The sequence below is a fragment of the Littorina saxatilis genome, linkage group LG11, assembly GCF_037325665.1.
Source record: "Littorina saxatilis isolate snail1 linkage group LG11, US_GU_Lsax_2.0, whole genome shotgun sequence".
Classification (NCBI taxonomy): Eukaryota; Metazoa; Mollusca; class Gastropoda; order Littorinimorpha; family Littorinidae; genus Littorina; species Littorina saxatilis.
The window spans coordinates 10476948-10496858 of NC_090255.1; the positions used below are offsets into that span (position 1 = coordinate 10476948).

Genomic DNA, 19911 nt, shown 5'->3' on the forward strand with positions numbered 1-19911 from the left:
GCCAGCCTGAGGTTTTAGCGTGCCCGTTTGAGCCTCTTCGTCGTCAAAATGCTGGCGAGGCCACAAGGAACTGCTTGAAACAGAGCCAGCATAAGCGGCAATACGAAATGGTATGTGATTCTCTTTGTTGTGATGTTGACACACTAGTCCGTAGTCGCTACCTCTTGCATGCTAGATCGAAGTCAGGTGTGTTTTTCACAGATCAGTTGATGTGCTTCCACAGATCTGTAAGCATGTAAAGATTATGGATTTATGCTATTATTTCAGGCATCTGGTGTTGTTTATTTTCCTATCTTTAATCAAGGATTTCGTCCTTGAACTGCCCAGTTTAGAATAAATGCTTCCACAGTGATGTTCACACGCGACTATCCTTAATATTTTCTCTTGGAATTCTGAGTAATTCTTCAGTCACACAACGAAACATGTAGACAGCAAGTTAACATTGCGCAAAGCCTGTTTCTTGCGGACAAAACTGCAATTATCCTGGTATTTTTATTTGCGACAGTAAGACACTACATGACATCGACACCACTAAACAGTGAAACTTTTTTGAAATGGCGGTGGGCTGCTTTCATGTACTAATACTAATACTTAATAGTGATCCTGACATTTTTCTTGCGAAACGGTCAAAGGGAAGTAATAAATGAATTTAGTTTTTTAAACGAGCACACGTGATTTCCGATCTCAAACTAGATCTGAAATCATAAGATTTTCTGAGCAGTGGAGAAACGCTGATGGCGTGATATCGCAAGCCGTTTTGGAAGCAAATAAGCACTGTCAGACATATTATGCTGAAACACGATTACAGCAGTTCAAACTTTTTGATCATTGATTTTTAGGAGTACGCAATATCGGACAGTCACACTACAAAAAGACAATGCGTTAGTGCATAGATCGGTATTCTCAAACGTCACGAACAGACAGTACGTTGCTACTATATATTTTACTGTATTAACAAAACCCCACAGTCCCATTAAAAATGTGTGGTGTGTGCCGAAAAGCAACCATATGAGATTCAGTCAGTGGGACCCTGAATCTACCTGGGGTTAAATCGGGTTATTGACTCTCATTGCATGAATTTTTAAACTGAATATATGTACTACTTATGGAACACGAAGAGGGTCAAATGCTCGAGCAAGTACTCGCGCATTTACTCGAGCACTTTCGAAACTGCTCGAGTAAATGCGCGAGTACTTCTGAAAATGCTCGCGCACTTTCGAAACTGCTCGAGGAAATGCGCGAGCACTTTTGAAAATGCTCGAGCAGTTTCAAACTGCTCGCGCACTTTCAGAACTGCTCGAGCACTTTCAAAGTACTCGCGCATTTAAATGCGCGAGTACTTTCTCGCGTATTTCCGAGAAGTAACGAGCGGGTAAAGCAAAAACTTGTCGCGGAATGATTATACGTTCTAACGTTGCCATGCGAGCGACCTCTTGAGACACCGTGCACATGAGCCGAGGCGAGCCAAAGCCAAAAAAGTTAACAATTTGAATTTAAAAGTACACTGATACTTACCGATCGACCATCCCAGTAGGTCTGTCCGCCAATTCCCTGATGCGATCGTTAATAATCCCAGCGACCGCCCTTCCCGCCTCCATGACGACTACAGATGCGTCGTTTCAGTAAATTTTCCGGGTCAAGTTTTCAATAAACCCAACCAATGACTTCGGTACAACTCGGGAATCTCCGATTCAAAAGTACTCGCGCATTTACTCGAGCAGTTTCGAAAGTGCTCGAGTAAATGCGCGAGTACTTGCTCGAGCATTTGACCCTCTTCGTGTTCCATAACTACTGTTCGTGTTGTTTTTGTGATCCACTGCAATTTCTGTGTAGATCTATACCTTAGAATCTCAAGGTAAGTTTTGAACGGGGCATACAGATGATACATTTTGCCATGATCACAGAGTGATACGTGTATTTTGCTTATCAGGTGTCAGTGCAGTCCACAAGGGAACGAAATTCAAATATCTGGAAAACCTGGATGACAGCACATCCATCCTCCTATGTTTGCTCGGACATCTACTACCTTCAAACTGCATACTATTGCGTACACACAGGAATATGGACGACTCAACATTGATCAAAATGGGTAAGTAACACAACACAAACAGATGATTTCCATTATGATAGATTTATTTATCTGAAAGTAAAATTGACAACAGTGTACAATTTGTTTTCAAATACGAAAATATCACATTGGGTTAACAAAAAATAAAAACACCATCATATATCATTAAAGCTATTCTTTATTTCTAAACACATGCATATCAGCATAGTTTATTCTTGTAAACATCCTCATTTCGGTTCCCAGTCTATCTGAAATCAAGGTAAGATATGCCAGAAAGAATAGCGATCACACAGTGCTTCAGCATGAATTTGAAAACCTGCTCTACGTCACATAGACACAGCGTGTCTTATGATTCTATCCGCCCTCTCCAAACAAACACGTACACGTTTTCTCTGGTACGAATGTCTTAAAAGCTCAAACTAAGCTGCTGTTTTATTCTGTCTTGCTTTGCAGGAAATACAGGCACGTCGCTTACCCATAACAGGCAGCTGGTGCGCTAGCGAGTGGGGTTTCTCGGCAGAAGCATCAGAGTACCATTACCAAACCTGTGCAGTCAAAACAATCAGAAATACTTTCACAAACGGATGAAGAGTGGGGTTCAAACTCCCTGAGCTACAGAAGGCTGAAATATACTTTTAAAAATCGTGTGACTGTGTTGAACTAGTATCTTTGGTTGAACAGATTCCTGCATGGTTTGAAGATGATACTGGGTTGTCACGTGGTCCGGTACATGGTTCACATGCTGCAACATTTTGTTCCAGACTTTTTCCACTGTTGGTGTACTCCAGCATCAGGTAGTCAGTCCATGAGCCGGTCAGCATAGCCTGTGTCCAGTATTGTCCGTTTGCCTGTTGCCTGAAACATGGTTGTTTGGAAGTAACTAACGATCTATGCACACATTTTAACATGTGAATAAGAACAGAAAAAGTTTGTCAAAAGTATACATAGTTTAATTTGCATTTACTTCAAGGCCAGACTTTCTTCTCGATCATTATTGCTTCATAAAGATTCTGGAAATTAACAAACTGTTTCCCCCTATCAAGGCCTCCGAACTTTTTTTTTAAATGCAGGTCGGTTTGTTGTCATCTGTGCATTACTACCTCTTGCCACCCGTGCGGTCATTGCCACCAGGTATCTCAACAATCAAACCGTCTATACAGGCTTAAAGGCACGTCCTTTTTCAAAACAGGATTGCTCACTACACAGATCTGCGAAGACTTACATAGAAAAAAAAATCTCTTGACTTGAACATATACCAGGAATCAACATCCTGACTGGTTTTTGGAGCTGGATTTTTTAGGGAATGTTTTACACGTGTGGCGTTTAAGAAATTAATTCATAAAATTCTACATTCGCAAAGAGAGTACCCATACAGAGTGTTCAGTTCTGGTATTTTTCAAAACGGAAGGATGGCCAAATCCCATGTAAAAGCCTGGTAAGATTTGAAATTTTGAACCCAATCGTTTACACGGGAAGGGCTGTCCATTTAAGAGGAGGCATCCATGCCTGGATGAGAAATACACTGATAACACAGAAAAAGCACGAGTTTAACCTGCATATTCACAAAACTGGTTCAGAGGCCCGGTAAAGGGAACACATGTTAGTTATTTTAAGAGAACATCACGAAGACCTAATTGTTAAATTAAAGCCTTTCTGCACGAATGTACATCTTCTATGAATTATATTCTAAAACGCCACATGTGTAATTCATTCCACACACAAAATCCAGCTCCAAGAAGCAGTGAGGCTGTTGATTATTGGTATGTGTTCAAGTCGACAGATGATTTTTCCTGTGTAAACTGAGCCTTGGCAGATCTGATATAGTGAGCAAAGACCTTTTTTTAAACGTGTTCGGAGGCCTTGAAATGGTTAAACATTTTGTTTATTTCAAGTAGTCTTTATGAAGAAAAAATTAACAATAAGGAAGGCAAATGGGTTGAAATGCAAATTAGATTCGTCTTGACGAACTTGTTATGTTCTTCTTCACGTGTTACATTATGCGTACGTAGATCGCAAGATATTTTCGAAATAATTCATAGGTAAGCAATCTGCAAACGGACAAAAATTCACAATATTTATGAAGCCAATAAATTTGACTCAAGAACAAAGCTTATGTGTTTGAGGTGATGTGCATGGGTATGAATGTTGAATGAGTCCGTCAAAGATACCCTCCATGTCGCCTTACAGTGGAACCTACCATTACAATTATACCACCTTAAATTACCTTGCTCTTTCAAATGTACTGCTTAAACTTCTTGAACATGCAACTCTTGCTGTCTACCATAAAGACTATCAGGTCAACAACATACTCGTGAATGTTTTGTTTTGGTCTATAATTAAACATTTCAGAAAATACCCTTTTTATATTTAGTCAAGTTTTGACTAAATATTTTAACATCGAGGGGGAATCGAAACGAGGGTCGTGGTGTATGTGCGTGTGTCTGTGTGTGTGTCTGTGTGTGTGTGTAGAGCGATTCAGACTAAACTACTGGACCGATCTTTATGAAATTTGACATGAGAGTTCCTGGGTATGAAATCCCCGAACGTTTTTTTCATTTTTTTGATAAATGTCTTTGATGACGTCATATCCGGCTTTTCGTGAAAGTTGAGGCGGCACTGTCACGCCCTCATTTTTCAACCAAATTGGTTGAAATTTTGGTCAAGTACTCTTCGACGAAGCACGGGGTTCGGTATTGCATTTCAGCTTGGTGGCTTAAAAATTAATTAATGACTTTGGTCATTAAAAATCTGAAAATTGTAAAAAAAAATAAAAATTTATAAAACGATCCAAATGTACGTTTCTCTTATCTCCATCATTTGCTGATTCCAAAAACATATAAATGTGTTATATTCGGATTAAAAACAAGCTCTGAAAATTAAATATATAAAAATTATTATCAAATTTTTTTTTTCGAAATCAATTTAAAAACACTTTCATCTTATTCCTTGTCGGTTCCTGATTCCAAAAATATATAGATATGATATGTTTGGATTAAAAACACGCTCAGAAAGTTAAAACGAAGAGAGGTACAGAAAAGCGTGCTATGCAGCATAGCGTAACCACTACCCCGCTCTTCTTGTCAATTTCACTGCCTATGCCGTGAGCGGTGGACCACGAGTATACGGTCTTGCTGCGTTGCATTGCGTTCCGTTTCATTCTGTGAGTTCGACAGCTACTTGACTAAATATTGTATTTTCGCCTTACGCGACTTGTTTATATTTAGTCAAGTTTTGACTAAATATTTTAACATCGAGGGGGAATCGAAACGAGGGTCGTGGTGTATGTGCGTGTGTCTGTGTGTCTGTGTGTCTGTGTGTGTGTGTGTGTGTAGAGCGATTCAGACTAAACTACTGGACCGATCTTTATGAAATTTGACATGAGAGTTCCTGGGTATGAAATCCCCGAACGTTTTTTTCATTTTTTTGATAAATGTCTTTGATGACGTCATATCCGGCTTTTCGTGAAAGTTGAGGCGGCACTGTCACGCCCTCATTTTTCAACCAAATTGGTTGAAATTTTGGTCAAGTAATCTTCGACGAAGCCCGGACTTCGGTATTGCATTTCAGCTTGGTGGCTTAAAAATTAATTAATGACTTTGGTCATTAAAAATCTGAAAATTGTAAAAAAAAATAAAAATTTATAAAACGATCCAAATTTACGTTTATCTTATTTTCCATCATTTGCTGATTCCAAAAACATATAAATATGTTATATTCGGATTAAAAACAAGCTCTGAAAATTAAATATATAAAAATTATTATCAAATTTGTTTTTTCGAAATCAATTTAAAAACACTTTCATCTTATTCCTTGTTGGTTCCTGATTCCAAAAACATATAGATATGATATGTTTGGATTAAAAACACGCTCAGAAAGTTAAAACGAAGAGAGGTACAGAAAAGCGTGCTATCCTTCTCAGCGCAACGAATACCCCGCTCTTCTTGTCAATTCCACGAGCACTGCCTTTGCCACGGGCGGTGGAGTGACGATGCTACGAGTATACGGTCTTGCTGCGTTGCGTTGCGTTCAGTTTCATTCTGTGAGTTCGACAGCTACTTGACTAAATATTGTATTTTCGCCTTACGCGACTTGTTTATATTTTTATTCGGAAGCATACTAACTTTTATTTGAAACTACTTCGACAGATATAGTTTTGCAGGTTGACGGGAGGTGAGTTACGAAAGAAATTCAATCCATATGTCGCTCAGCACAGAAAGCATAAACGATTAATTTAACATGAGTAGAAATGAACTTGTACTTGTTTTCATAATGTATTATTTGGATGGTGTCTGTCAAAGACACTTTCTCGTTTTTTGCAAAGCTAGGATAAGGCACTAATTTTCAAAACAAAACAAAAATCTTACGATGAATGGCACGTTCTCCTGTGGTGATTCTGGACGGTAGGAACAGGACTGGTCAACAGTTGCGTTGTGATCACGGAGAACCGGGAAATCTGGAATGGTCACGGTGTCAATGTCTAGTGGCCTGTTCTGACCAGTGGCCGTGAGTGATGATGAAAGGTCTGGAAGTAAAAGAAGAGAGAAAATGAGTGTGAGTATAGATCAATTCGAAAGTATGCTTCTGATCTATACAGTACACTGAACATTTAGACACCCTCTGGAAGTCGTCTGGATGTGCATCCATGTTGTAGCAATTAGACTGGTTTTGCGTCTCTCAGTCAATGCAGAAAGATTAATTCCCTGCACAATTCGTAATCTTCTTGTCTCTAGCATGCAGGTGTCTGTTTACCTTACCGGTTGCACATCCACCAAAAGTTTAGATCTGGTAAAAATAGCATTAAACCATGATTCCAGCAAACGCTGCCAATTTCATGAATTGATATCAGGGGATAGTTTGCGACTGAATAGAATAGATAACGTGACACACGCATTGTCTTACGTGTCCACAACCCTGACTACTTTTTACTCTTACTCTTAGCTCAGCTCAGACCGTTCTGTAACTCTGTAGATCTAGCCTGTGGCGCATCTGTACTCCAGCGAATATCAGCCGGACCCAGACACACTGTTCTGCACCAATTCGTATTCGCTGCGCAGCAAAACAATGTTTACGTGTATGTGTTCTGCGCGAACTTAGAATCCGGTTTCATTCTAGAATGGACCGGGTCCAGGTTGGAATTCTAACCCTGCGCAAGTACAGGGGTGCCATTCTAGAATGAAACCCTTGTTGCTGGTCCATTCTAGAATCGGCCGTGCGCAAGGTTGGAATTTGGGTCCAAGTTGGAATAGTCATTTCAGTTAGACTATCACACAGCCAAAGCCACAAATGTGGATTTTCTGTTTGTTTTTGTTTTTTGTGTGTTTGGTTGGGGTTTTTTTCCGGGTTTTTTACACTTTACTCAAAGACATCGTGAATTGGGATTGTGATGTTCTGAAAGTGATTACGATTTTGAGAGACACTCAGCACTGATCGCTACGAACGGAAATTTCCGGACTGACAGTGTTTTGCCGATCTCGCTTGTAACTTTTAATCTTATTCATATACATGAAGTTGGTCTTCTGAATTGTGAAGATATAATGTCAACTTTTTTTAAAACCTGTGACAACAGCTCTATAACTCACTCTGTCCTTCTGTTGGTCTGTCTGTCGGTTAGTCGGTCTGACCGTCTGTCTGTCTGTCTGTCTGTCAAAAAAATTGTCAAAAAACCGGACATTTCCGAGAGGGAGACAGCGCTGACATTGCAAGCGGCCGCAACCGGCTCTCATCACAAAAACAACTGCCCTGCAAACAATACCGCCCTGGTAGTCCCCCTTGCTATGGTCTGCCTTTGTTTATTGCGTACTCAGGAGTGTCAACTTTCTTGACATGACATGACATCGCAAGATCGCCAAAGGATTTTTTTCAGGGGTAGACAAATCAGCCCCATTTTATCAAAGGGAAGGTGCAGGTGGAGATAATTCAAGGGAAGACAACTCTGTCTTACCTACAAACATTACGGCCCCCTTTATTCAAGGGTTTCATTCTAGAATGGCACCCCTGTACTTGCGCAGGGTTAGAATTCCAACCTGGACCCGGTCCATTCTAGAATGAAACTGGATTCTAAGTTCGCGCAGAACATATGCATGAAAATAAAAGCATGTACTCTGACCTTCAACGCATTCCTTCTTGTGAGATAATCCGCTGTTCGTATGTCGCCTCGGAGTTTCGATGGCTCGTCGACTGTACCAGCCTCGCGTAATACTGCCCTCTCCGGACTTTTATGAAGGGAAGACACTGCCAGTGGTCAAAACATTTGTTTCAGGGATGAAACGCCAACTTTTGTGCTGCAGAAAAATGGCGAAATCTGTGTCCAGAGAGTGCCCGACACTTTGAAATCTGCACGCTTGTGCTGCACACATCTCTTCCATTTCCACAAGAGACTCAGAGTTTTATGAGGAAAAGTGTGCTATGAAATGCCTGGGGACATTGACGAGTTGTTGCAGTTTGCGGCTGCTCTCCACCGAGGCATTCTTTTCGGGCATACAGTGGTGACTTTTCTGTGTGAAAATCAAGCTGGTACTAGTGGTAGAATCAACACAATAACTTGTGACGTCACAGTGCACCGACGTCACAGTGCACCGAAAACCACGTGACCACTACTTGACCCCAGGCGACTAGTCTTGGTTAGCCCTGCAACACTAAATCTTCAACTACAACAACAACAATTTTTTTTCAAATTTTAAAATATTTTTCCGGAGATGTTTGTAACATTTGGCATTCGATTTTCAAGTTTTTGGGGATATTTAAAAACCTTGGACTTTTCCTTTAAGACATACTTTTCCAGACAAAAAACCTTATTTTTGGCAGTTAAAAACCGTTAAATCTCAATTCTTCATCGATATTTATGAAATTTTGTGGGTAGGTTCGTTGTCCCCAACTGATTTTCACTCCATACTTTTCCAGAAGAAAAACATAATTTTGGCAGTTAAAAACCGTTACATTTAAATTTTCACCTATCTTTATGAAATTTAGTGGGTGGGTCCGTTGTCCCAAACTGAATTTCAAGACAAACTATTCCAGTCAAAAAAACTTATTTTTGGCAGTTAAAAACCGTTAAGTCTCAATTCTACACCGATATTTATGACATTTTGTGGGTAGGTTTGTTGTCAGATTTGACATGATGGCAGAATTGAAAGTGTGAGATATCCTGATGTTTCACAATTTATGCTGCATAATTCAGCCCCATAGGCGCTTGAATTTTAGGTGGAGTTGGGTTTTTTTTCAGCCCAAACCAGTAACCCCCACATGGTTTTCATGTCCCTTTCTGAGAGACTTCAAGAAGTTTCAATTTGACGTCATGATTAGCCTGCCGCATTAGCAAGTATGAAAACACGTCATCGATGACACATTTTAAGAGAGAGAGAGAGAGAGAGAGAGAGAGAGAGAGAGAGAGAGAGAGAGAGAATTATGTACACACAGATGGACGACTTCGCTTGGGGTATGTACTGCCCGGCAGTACACATCTACTTTATTGTGTAACGTTTTTTTTTTATCGGGCATTCTGCTGTGTTCATGAAACAAAAACGCTACCATTGTTACACTATAACAGTAACCGTTACGGATTTTGGGGTGCGGTACACAGCGGTAAACTGGGCATTTACATACTGTATGATTGCAGCGTGGTTTGAATAAGCGATAGCACAAAAGGGACTGCGCTCTATAATCCAGCTTATCAAACAATGACACCACTGTGTTTACACATCCCACGTGGGAGGATGATCATTTCAAATCTTATCCGCGTCGGAACAGGTGCATTTTTGCGTCATGTATTACGTGTGTGTACATGTGTGTGTACATGTGTGTGTGTGTGTGTGTGTGTGTGTGTGTGTGTGTGTGTGTGTGAGTGAGTGAGTGAGTGTAGAAGAGTCATTTGTCGTTGCATCAACGTACTATTCTCCTATCTACCACACATCGCTAGCGACTCATGCATTCATCATCAACACCCCACCTCTTTTTCTGTCTCATCTATCGGTCTGCCTGCTGTGAGGTGGCGGAAAGTTGTGTTGGATTCATACATTGTTTGTCAGAGAGGGCTTGTAGCTGTTAAGTATTTATAACGAACAGTTTGCAGTAAAAAAAAGTTGGCTTGTGTATGTTTGTACAGACAGCCAGACGGGCACGTAGGCAGGCACTATAAGCTTTTAAAACTTACTGTTGATTCTTATTATGTTTATCAGGAGTAGGCAGGCAAACAGTCGGACAGTCACATTCATATATATACACACATGCGAGCACACATACGGCATCGACACAGACGCGTACGGAAAGACAAACACGCACATTTATTTATTTATTTACCATGATTTATATCGCGCACGTATCTCACCACACAAGGCGACTCAAGGCGCATGTTACCTATTAATGCGGTGTGAGATGGAATTTTTTACACAATATATCACGCATTCACATCGGCCAGTAGATCGACTGCCTTTAGGCGCTGCATCCACCTTTCACGGCCTATTATTCCAGGTCACACGGGTATTTTGGTGGACATTTTTATCTACGCCTATACAATTTTGCCAGGAAAGACCCTTTTGTCAATCGTGGGATCTTTAACGTGCACACCCCAATGTAGTGTACACGAAGGGACCTCGGTTTATCGTCTCATCCGAAAGACTAGCACTTGAACCCACCACCTAGGTTAGGAAAGGGGGGAGAAAATTGCTAACGCCCTGACCCAGGGTCGAACTCGCAACTTCTCGCTTCCGAGCGCGGTGCGTTTCCACTCGGCCACCCAGACCACTCTGGAAGAAGACAGACAGGCATGCGTACAGACTGCAACCTTCAATCTCTGTCTTACTGAGATTTCACAACAATGATTTACATCTACGATAGTCCTCAAGAACAAAAGCACTAACTCAGTCATCTTTCACAACTACCATACTGATCATCTCGACTACTGTTTGAGGTAATATAGCTATTTCATATATGTTACGTGGATTTCCATTGGTCAATTGGGCAAAACTGAGCTCAGTGCAAAAGTGATATCGACGACATTTCCGTCGATATCAGTTTTGATATCGACGACCTCTTTATTGCTTCCCCACTTCAAAAACAAAAACACCTACATTTAAAAACAAACAAATATATATGAAAATGTAATTATCCCAGAATTTAGTTGAGCAAGTGACTAAAGACTTTTTGAAAGAAAGACATTTTGAAATACTCAAAAGTACAAGAAAAGAGTAAACAGAAATAATAATCAGAGGGAGGGATATGGAACAGCCAAAACTGAGACAAATACTTTTGTAATTTCTTTACAGTAAATACAAAATGTCCAGAGAATTAGCAATATATCTAACATTGACTGACTGTGTGACGATATCTTCTGCTATTGGTCTGTTTCGACAGTGATATCAAAATCTCGACCTCCGGTCTCGATTTTGATATCACTGTCTCAACAGACCATAGCAGAAGATATCATCACACAGTCCATCAATATTGGGTACTGTCAGCCAATTATCACCTCCGCCGACTACTACGGCAGCGTCTACGACAACAACAAACACACGCCCCATCACCACCACCAGCAACAACACTGAACGACGGTATCAGCAGCAACACCCAGCACTTGATATTTGCAGCATTTTGTGCAGCTCGTGCCAAGTCGGGTTTTCATTCCATTCCGTTGCACAGTAGCAGGGAACAGAGAGACTCTCCTTTCTATTCAACCTTTGCCAGTAGTTTTTCTCTTTTTTCTTATGGCAGCACGTCTGATGTTTTAATACTCTTGCTACAGAAAAGAGTCATAGACTGTGGAGAAGAGTAGTCTTCTCCTACATGTACGCTTGCACAGAATAGGATGTGATGTCATCCGGTGTGTTTTGTTTAGAGATGAGTCGTAACGCTGTGATATAATTTTGGGCTTTTTTGTGCTAACAAGAGCAAGAGACGTATAGTTTTGAGTCGTCTGCATACTCATTGTGATGCAATCCTTGGCACTTTCAAGTGTGTGTGTGTGTGTGTGTGTGTGTGAGAGAGAGTGTGAGAGAGTGCGTGCGTGTGAGAGTGCGTGCGTGCGTGCGCGTGCGTTTTAGTTACAAGAGACGTTTACGTTCGGTTCGTCTGTATATAAACACTGCTATGTAATCTTTGACGCTGTTATTTTGTCATGTTTTATTATTTGCTAACAAGAACAAGAGACGTGCTTACACTTAACGAAGTGCTTTCGTGTGTTTGCAAGAAAACTGTATACACTCGTGTTTCTTCCTTTGTGTGGAACTTGAAGGGAGAGAGAGAAATTCAAGTTTTACGCCCTCACGGCAAAGCCATTAGGGGCATGTTCCCGGGTTTTAACCCGACTTTAGATGAGATACACAAGTGTATGCGTGTTTAGGTGGTATCAGCCATCTGCACTTATGGCAGAATGACCGAGGTCTTTTACGTGACACGGGGGTGGGAGATGGATACCGTCTCTGGGTCTGCACATAAAGTTGACCCGTGTCCGTCCCGGCCCGGATTCGAACCAGCGACCTTTTGATCACAAGTCCAGTGCTCTACCACCTGAGCTACCCGGGCCCCCACTTGAAGGGAGCTTGAACAACAGGTTAAAACATGGCTTACTTTGTGTTATTGGGTCTGTGAAGTATCACTCGCACAGGAAGTATAGCGTAACCTGGGTAACAAACCTCCATAATTTGCTGGTCGACTGTTCTTCCTTAATGTGCAGATAACAAAACAAACCAAGCCAAATCAAACCAAATAACCTTAAACAACAATAATACATGAATGAAATAAAATAAAGAAAGGGCAACACGGCGAGATAATGCTGTTCAGCGTAAAGTTCTGTGCATACTCCAAGCCAAGTTTTTAATCTCCGTGTTGATATATTTATTTTGAGTTCTTCTCTTACATCTTACCAGAACCAGTGTTAACATAAAAAACAAAACCACCGTAATCAACAACAATCAATGAGTGAAATAAAATAAAGAAGGGGCAACAAGGCAGTAATCGTGCTGTTCAGCATAAAGTTATCTGCATACTCCTATCGCCAAGTTTTTAATCTCCGTGTTGATATATTTATTTTGAGTTCTTCTCTTGTAAAACATCTTACCAGTACCAGTGTTAACATAAAAAAACACCACCGTAATCAACATTAATAAATGAATAAAATAAAATAATGAAGGGGCAACAAGGCTGTAATCGTGCTGTTCAGCATAAAGTTCTGTGCAAACTCCTAGCCAAGTTTTTAGTCTTCATGTGGATATTTATTTTGGGTTCGTCTCTTCCATCTTACCTGTGTCAGTGTTAACCGAAGCTGTGTGCCAACATGCATACACTGTAGCGTTTTCCCGGTGGTTTTGTATACATGTAACTTCTATCTCAACATCGGAGTAATGAGAAAAGCTGGAGGTAAGGAAAATGTGAACAGGAACACTTTTATACCACTTTAATGGAACCCTCCTTTTAGGACAGCAAAAATCCCCACAAAACACACACACGCACGCACGCACGCACGCATGCACACAGACACACGTCGAAAAATGGAGGAACATAATTATATACAGATGATATGGACTAACATATAGTTGAATTTAAAAAAAAGCTATATATTTTGTGTGTGTGTGTGTGTGTGTGTGGGATCTTAAACTAGGGGTCAGAAAAGGAGGGTTCCAGTGTAGTCACGTGATATGCAGTGATATTCCCGAGTTGTCTGTACTACTGCGGGTGTATTGGCAGCAGATCAGTTCTTGATGGTGAGGGCGTGGGGTTGAACATTGCAGTTCCCATGCACTCTCGTCACTTGGCAGGCTTGTACTTGATTTACAGCATCTGGGACCAGAAATAGAAAGCTGAAAAGATTTGTAGGGGGGGGGGGGGGGGGGGCGTTGGAAAGGGGATTGGTCGGGGCAATTAAGCATTCCTTGCTTAAGCCAAACACACAAATCATTTCTTACACTGTCCACGCAAGCCTGACATGTAGATTGACACACATGCACCTCGCCTCGTCCCCCCCCCCCCCCAACGACCATCCCAAAAAACAAAATCAAAACAAAACAAAACAACTTAAACATAACAAAACAAAAGCCAAACTAACATAAAAACGAAGAACAAAAGCAAACAGCCAAACGAAAAAGCAGACATATAAAAACAAAACAAAAAAACAACCTTACCCCAATTGTTTTAGACAAAAACCCACCAACACAAAGCCTAAAAAAACCCAGAAAACAACAACAACAACAACAAAACACACACTTATACACACACACAAAACGCCAAACAGCCACTTCACATTCTTTCTTCCAACTCTTCAATGATTCATGATTCGTCACGAAACTGCGTTCACAGCCAGGCGTAATGAGAACACAAGTGTACCTTTATATATCCCGCTTCCTGTGGCTTCAGCTCAGGTGAATGGAATTGGAAGACATCTCTCTCTCTCTCTCTCTCTCTCTCTCTCTCTCTCTCTCTCTCTCTCTCTCTCTCTCTCTCTCTCTCTCTCTCTCTCTCTCTCTCTCTCTATCTCTGCCTCTCTCTCTGCACTAATGCCCAGTGAATCGGCCCGCATCGATTTTTGTGCAAAAAGCAAATTAATTTCTAAATGGCAAGGTTTCGTAACGACCCAGTGAATGCCGGGAAGCGAGTTGCAGGAAATTAGGGCAGTTAAGGTCTCTACGAACAACGTACTACGCCTACGAGACGTCCAAACGGGTAGATTGTTAAACTTATAAAGTTCCAAAATCAAAAAGGAAAAGATTATATTCTGGAACCTTTATTGAACACTAAACAACAACAAACAAGTAGGACAAAAAGAAACAATTGCATGGACGGAATAGTCTTTAAAGTAAAGAAATGATTACCATATGTAACAGACAATAGTGATGAGAGGAACAAATGTGAACTTAAGTTCAGTAGCTTATTCAGATCTTTGAAAATGGCTACACGATACTTTTCTTCTACGAAGGTTGTGTGCTTCAGCGCCAGAGATATTTGCTGTTTCTTTAGCTGTTGCCTGTACCCTCACAAAACTTTCTTTAGCAAACTTCAGGCGCGCAGAGACTTTCGATCGAACATTAAAAGCAGGACTCTTCGTAGTTCGTTCTTCGAGGAAGACTTAACTTCTCTAACCCTCTTCAAGTTTCACGGTGTTAGGGTCCGGACGACGATTTCAATTCTCGTTCAGCCTGAAGAAGTGCGCTTTGATTGGAGGAAATGTGCGCTCACACGGAGCATGGATTTGAACCGATTTTAAAAAGTAACCGCTGTAGTGGAAATATTTTCTTTCTTTCTGCTTCTTTGTCAAGTCCTGTTGCAGAGCAGTGTTTATATATTTTTGGTTTTATTTTTCAATGCTGAGAATTGTCGGTTTTAATGTGATTTTAACTCTTGGAGTGTGTCTTGTGGTTTGAAACTTGGAAAATGTGCACGTGCAGTATGCATGAGAACAAATTTGTCAGTCACATCAGGCGCCCTTCCATCGATATAGCGCTGTACCTCCTTCATCCGTCTACCCTCCCACCCGTTTTTGGCAGAGGAGGGGAAGGTGGGGACGGGGGATGTGTGGTACTTGGGATTAAAGCATCTTTCTTGCATCCTTCAGCTTTGACGTATGCCCCCCCCCCCCCCAAAAAAAAAACCAAAAAAAAACCCCCACCCAAAACAAAGCCTCAAAACGCACAACAACAACAAAACAACAACAAAATAAATAAAAAGCCTGCTTTCCGTGTATAGTGGTAACACTACTAATATTTTGTGTGTGAATTGATTTCGTAACTTGCAAATTTAATTCAACAAAAGTGTCACTCTCTGCACCGGCACTAGTCACACTGTTGATTGTTGATACCTGTCCCAGTGGAAAGATGCTCCTTTCAACGGAAATCACCCCACAAATATATCGGTGGCGGTGAATAAGATTACCAGCACTAGAAAGACGATAGTTTTAAATATTAAAATTAATTTGAAAGTCTCTGATTTTGCAAAAAGCTCAGGGAAGCCGCGGCGATGCTGTGTCAGTAGGTTTTGAGCGTAGACCTCCTTGTCCTAAAAGTTTTTCAGTGACCCAGTTTAACACGAAAGTATAGCCCCAAGTTTTACGATGACCGTAAACGTCTGGCGCTGAGTTTTATAATCAGCCGAAGCCCTGCGAAGCTATGCACTGTGTCACATGCGGTAGATTGGGAAGCCCCCGACTTCAAAGAAAGCGTGATGTGAACAGCACTTTTCCCTCTTCTAGCTAGCGGCACTTTACCTTCATCAGACATCGTCAACGTCCAACTTAGTCAGCTTTCAGACAGCAGGTTTCCGTCTTCAGGGGACGGAGGCGTTGAAATTGATTCTGCTCGCCTGGTCCCTATCTTAGAGTGTCTGGTTCTGTCTGGTTGTGACAAGCGTGTTCTGTATTGTCTGTCCGCACGCCTGTCTCTGTGACAGTGTGAACGTGCTCACTTCAGCACGTGCAACAAAGAACATGTTTTCATGTTGACCTACTGGTGGACTGATACACAATAACAGACAACAGTTTAAAAAAAACAACTATCCGAAATGCATACAATATTGGCATTTTAATATTAGGGAGAAATGTTTTTTGTGTGTATTTTTTTGTATGAGGAAAGGTAGAGACATACCAGAATTCAAAATCAAACATGTGACCAGGCAGGCTGATTCTCTCTCCGTATTTGCGTCTGTCTCTCTGTCTGTGTCTCTCTGTATCTGTCTCACTGTAACTGTCTCTGTCTCTCTGTTTTTGTCTCGCTGTCACTGTGTCTCTATCTCTCTCTGTCTCTCTCCCTCCCTCCATTACCTCCTTCTCCTTCTCTCCCCTCCTTCTCCCTCTCTCCCCTCCTTCTCCCTCTCTCCCGCTCTCTCCCCCGCCTCTCTCTCTCTCTCTATCTCTCTCTCTGTCTCTCTCTGTAAGGACCGGTTGTAAGAAAAGGCGTAGCCTTAAACCTCTATTCTTGAACAATAAAGTTCCATCATCATCATCATCATCATCATCATCATCATCATCATCATCATCATCATCTCTCTCCCCTTTCTCTTGCTTCGTTTCTCTGGACGAGAGTTCTTTCGCCCGATTTCTCACTCTATGTACAGCCTCCCCCCCCCCCCCCCCACACACTCACACACTCTCACATTCACCTTGATCATCGATTTCACGTTTCTCTGTTTCCTTTCGTACTCCTGTGGTATCTTTGAAGTAACCATGGCTGAAGATGACTTCTTTGTGGAACAGTGTCTCTTGAGCGTCTTCTGAGTATCTTCTTTTTCCCCATTTACTTTCACTGAGATCTTTTTATGGGGGCGAGGACGCCCCCATTCTATACGGATAGTTTAGAGGTTGACCATGGGCAGCGCCATTTTGTTGTGAAATACGTCATCAGTTTGTGTACACAGGAAGTTGTGACATCCGTCACCCTATGGGAGGGGTGACGTCAAAATTGTTCATCTGTAGAAAGTTGTGAAATCCGTCACCCTATGGGAGGGGTGACGTCAAAATTGGTCATCACAGAGTTTGTGTAACACAGGAAGTTGTGAAATACGTCACCCTATGGGAGGGGTGACGTCAAAATTGTTCAACAAAAACATGATAAGTCGCATTGTGCAGGGTCAACTGCAACAAACTCAAACCGAGCCATTCATTCCTAGCTGTATTTGAGTGACTTATATACCCGACATTTTTATTTCTTATTTTTAGCACAGGTGTAGGAAAAATCATGAACCAAAATGTTATTTATTTTCTAATTTAACATTTTTTTTACAAATATGACCATGGTCTTTTAAACATACAGTGACATTAAACATTGTTATGTTAAAAAAAAGAAAAAAGAAAAAAAGCTTTTGTGCACAAATCAGAAAATACATTGTACATTTTACCTACAGGCCAAACAGTGTCTGTTGGCGGCAAAGGGCCCAGCAAGTTGCTATTTTTAGATCGATTAAAAGTTGTCAAGAACAGGCGCTTACATTTGGATGTGTCCACTGATAGTAGGTTTGGTTGTGATCAATCAGAATGATGTAGGAATAAAAATGTATGACAGTTTGGTATGATGACATGTAATTCAAATATGCTGAAATGTAATATTATACATGATATAATATTATTATGGCTGTTGCCATGACCATGAACCCCAAGAAAGGTTTAATGTCATGTAAAATCAAAATACCAAAATCAAGCACCTACTAATCTGGTCTTGGACCAAATATGGATGGACACGCAACTCGCTCAGCCAGCCAGCGCTGCGAGACTTACAGCGGCCAACTTCGCCGCGGCGCGCTCATTGGCTCAGCATTGAACTTGCGTGAAGGCCGATGCGCGTAGATTCCCAGAATGTTTACTTTCGGTTAGATTCTTCGACAGCATTCGCAGATGTGACTGCCGTTACAGAGGTGAGTAAAACTGACCATCGAAAGGAAAATAAGATTCATATTGGTAATACTAATAACATACTTGCACAAGCATGTATCTACCAAAACTGTATGGGAGCACATAGTTGGAAAGGCGTGGTGAAGCGATCAAATCGAATCGTCCGTCAGCACGCGGTGTTCTTCTGGAAAAGACCGAAACGACATGTGACGTCAGTCGTTCAGCCCGCGAGCGGTGGGATTGGGGGGGGGGGGGGGGGTTCACATGGTTTGTTTGTTTCAGAACCACACCCATATACACACATTTCACATGTAAACCATTTGTCCGCCCCCTGTCGATATTTATCGACTAAGTTCCTTGTGGAATGTTTTTATGCATTTCAAGAAATGCAGTGGGTTGTTTCTCGTAGTGTATTTTCGTGTAGACTCTCTTAGATTTTGTTTTAAGTACAGAGATCTTTTTGTGTGTTTTTATGCATTACAAGAAGTGCATTGGGTTTTTCTTTTTTCTTTAGTTAACTTATATGTAGATTCTCTTTTAGCTTTGATTTTGTAAATGTAAGCTTTCGTCCTCAGTAATCGAAGTCATTTCCAGTGTCCAGTGCGAGTAATTTTGCCTCACATGTTTTTTTGAACGTGTCAAAGGCAATAGGTGAATTTTACATGTGATTCTCGCACTAGAGCGTTTCTTGAATGCTCTCGTCTTGTGTCCAACACAGCAAAGGGAATAGTGCGACGTTCTTTGTAGACGTGAATTTCATGGAGTCTGGAAAGTCAATAGAGCATCACGAAGTTTAGCTGTTTTTGATGTCAGACACAGGCATTTGATGAGAAGAGAAGAGAAGACGGTTTGTGTGTGTGTGTGTGTGTGTGTGTGTGTGTGTGTGTGCGCATTAGTGTATTCCGCATTTGTGTGTGAGTGAGTTCGTTCGTGCGTGCGTGTGTGTGTGTGTGTGTGTGTGTGTGTGTGTGTGTGTGTGTGTGAGAGAGAGAGAGAGAGAGAAGAGAGAGAGAGAGAGACACACACACACACACACACACACACACACACACACACACACACACACACACACACACACACACAGAGACACACACACAGGGATAGAGTCGACAGATTAGTTCAGACGAAGAAGAAAAAAAAGAAGAAATTCACATAAAGAAAAAAAATGATCGCAACCAAATTCCACACCCAAATCCTGTCCACACACATTTTTCGTCTCCCTGTCGTTTTCTTTTTCTTCCCTTTTTTTGGGACAAGCCTGGTCCGTGTCTGAGACATTTTGCCGGCAACCTGGCTCTAGATTTATAGCAGTGGTAGACTGCGCACAGGCAGTATGTAACTTTGTTATCTTCATCTGGGTAATTCCTCAGCGGAACTTTGACGAGAAAGAAAACTTAGCATTTTCCAGAACGTTCTCGATGGATGCAGATTTCTGGCGCCGACCTCCTCTGACCGAGTAATCCTGGATTTGGGATTTATTTTTTTGTATTTTAATTTTACCTCTTTTTTGTTGAAGACTGGCCGTCTTCTGAGAGAGGGAGAG

At 41.3% G+C, this 19911-nt stretch overlaps 1 long non-coding RNA gene across 1 annotated transcript; it reads left to right on the top strand.

Annotated features, from left to right (window-relative positions):
* Positions 1 to 1984: 1984 nt before the first annotated feature.
* LOC138979724 (uncharacterized) lies at positions 1985 to 4176 on the top strand. The gene is made up of 2 exons (XR_011460112.1): positions 1985 to 2089; positions 2522 to 4176. It is a non-coding gene; the product is annotated as an uncharacterized lncRNA (long non-coding RNA).
* Positions 4177 to 19911: the final 15735 nt, after the last annotated feature.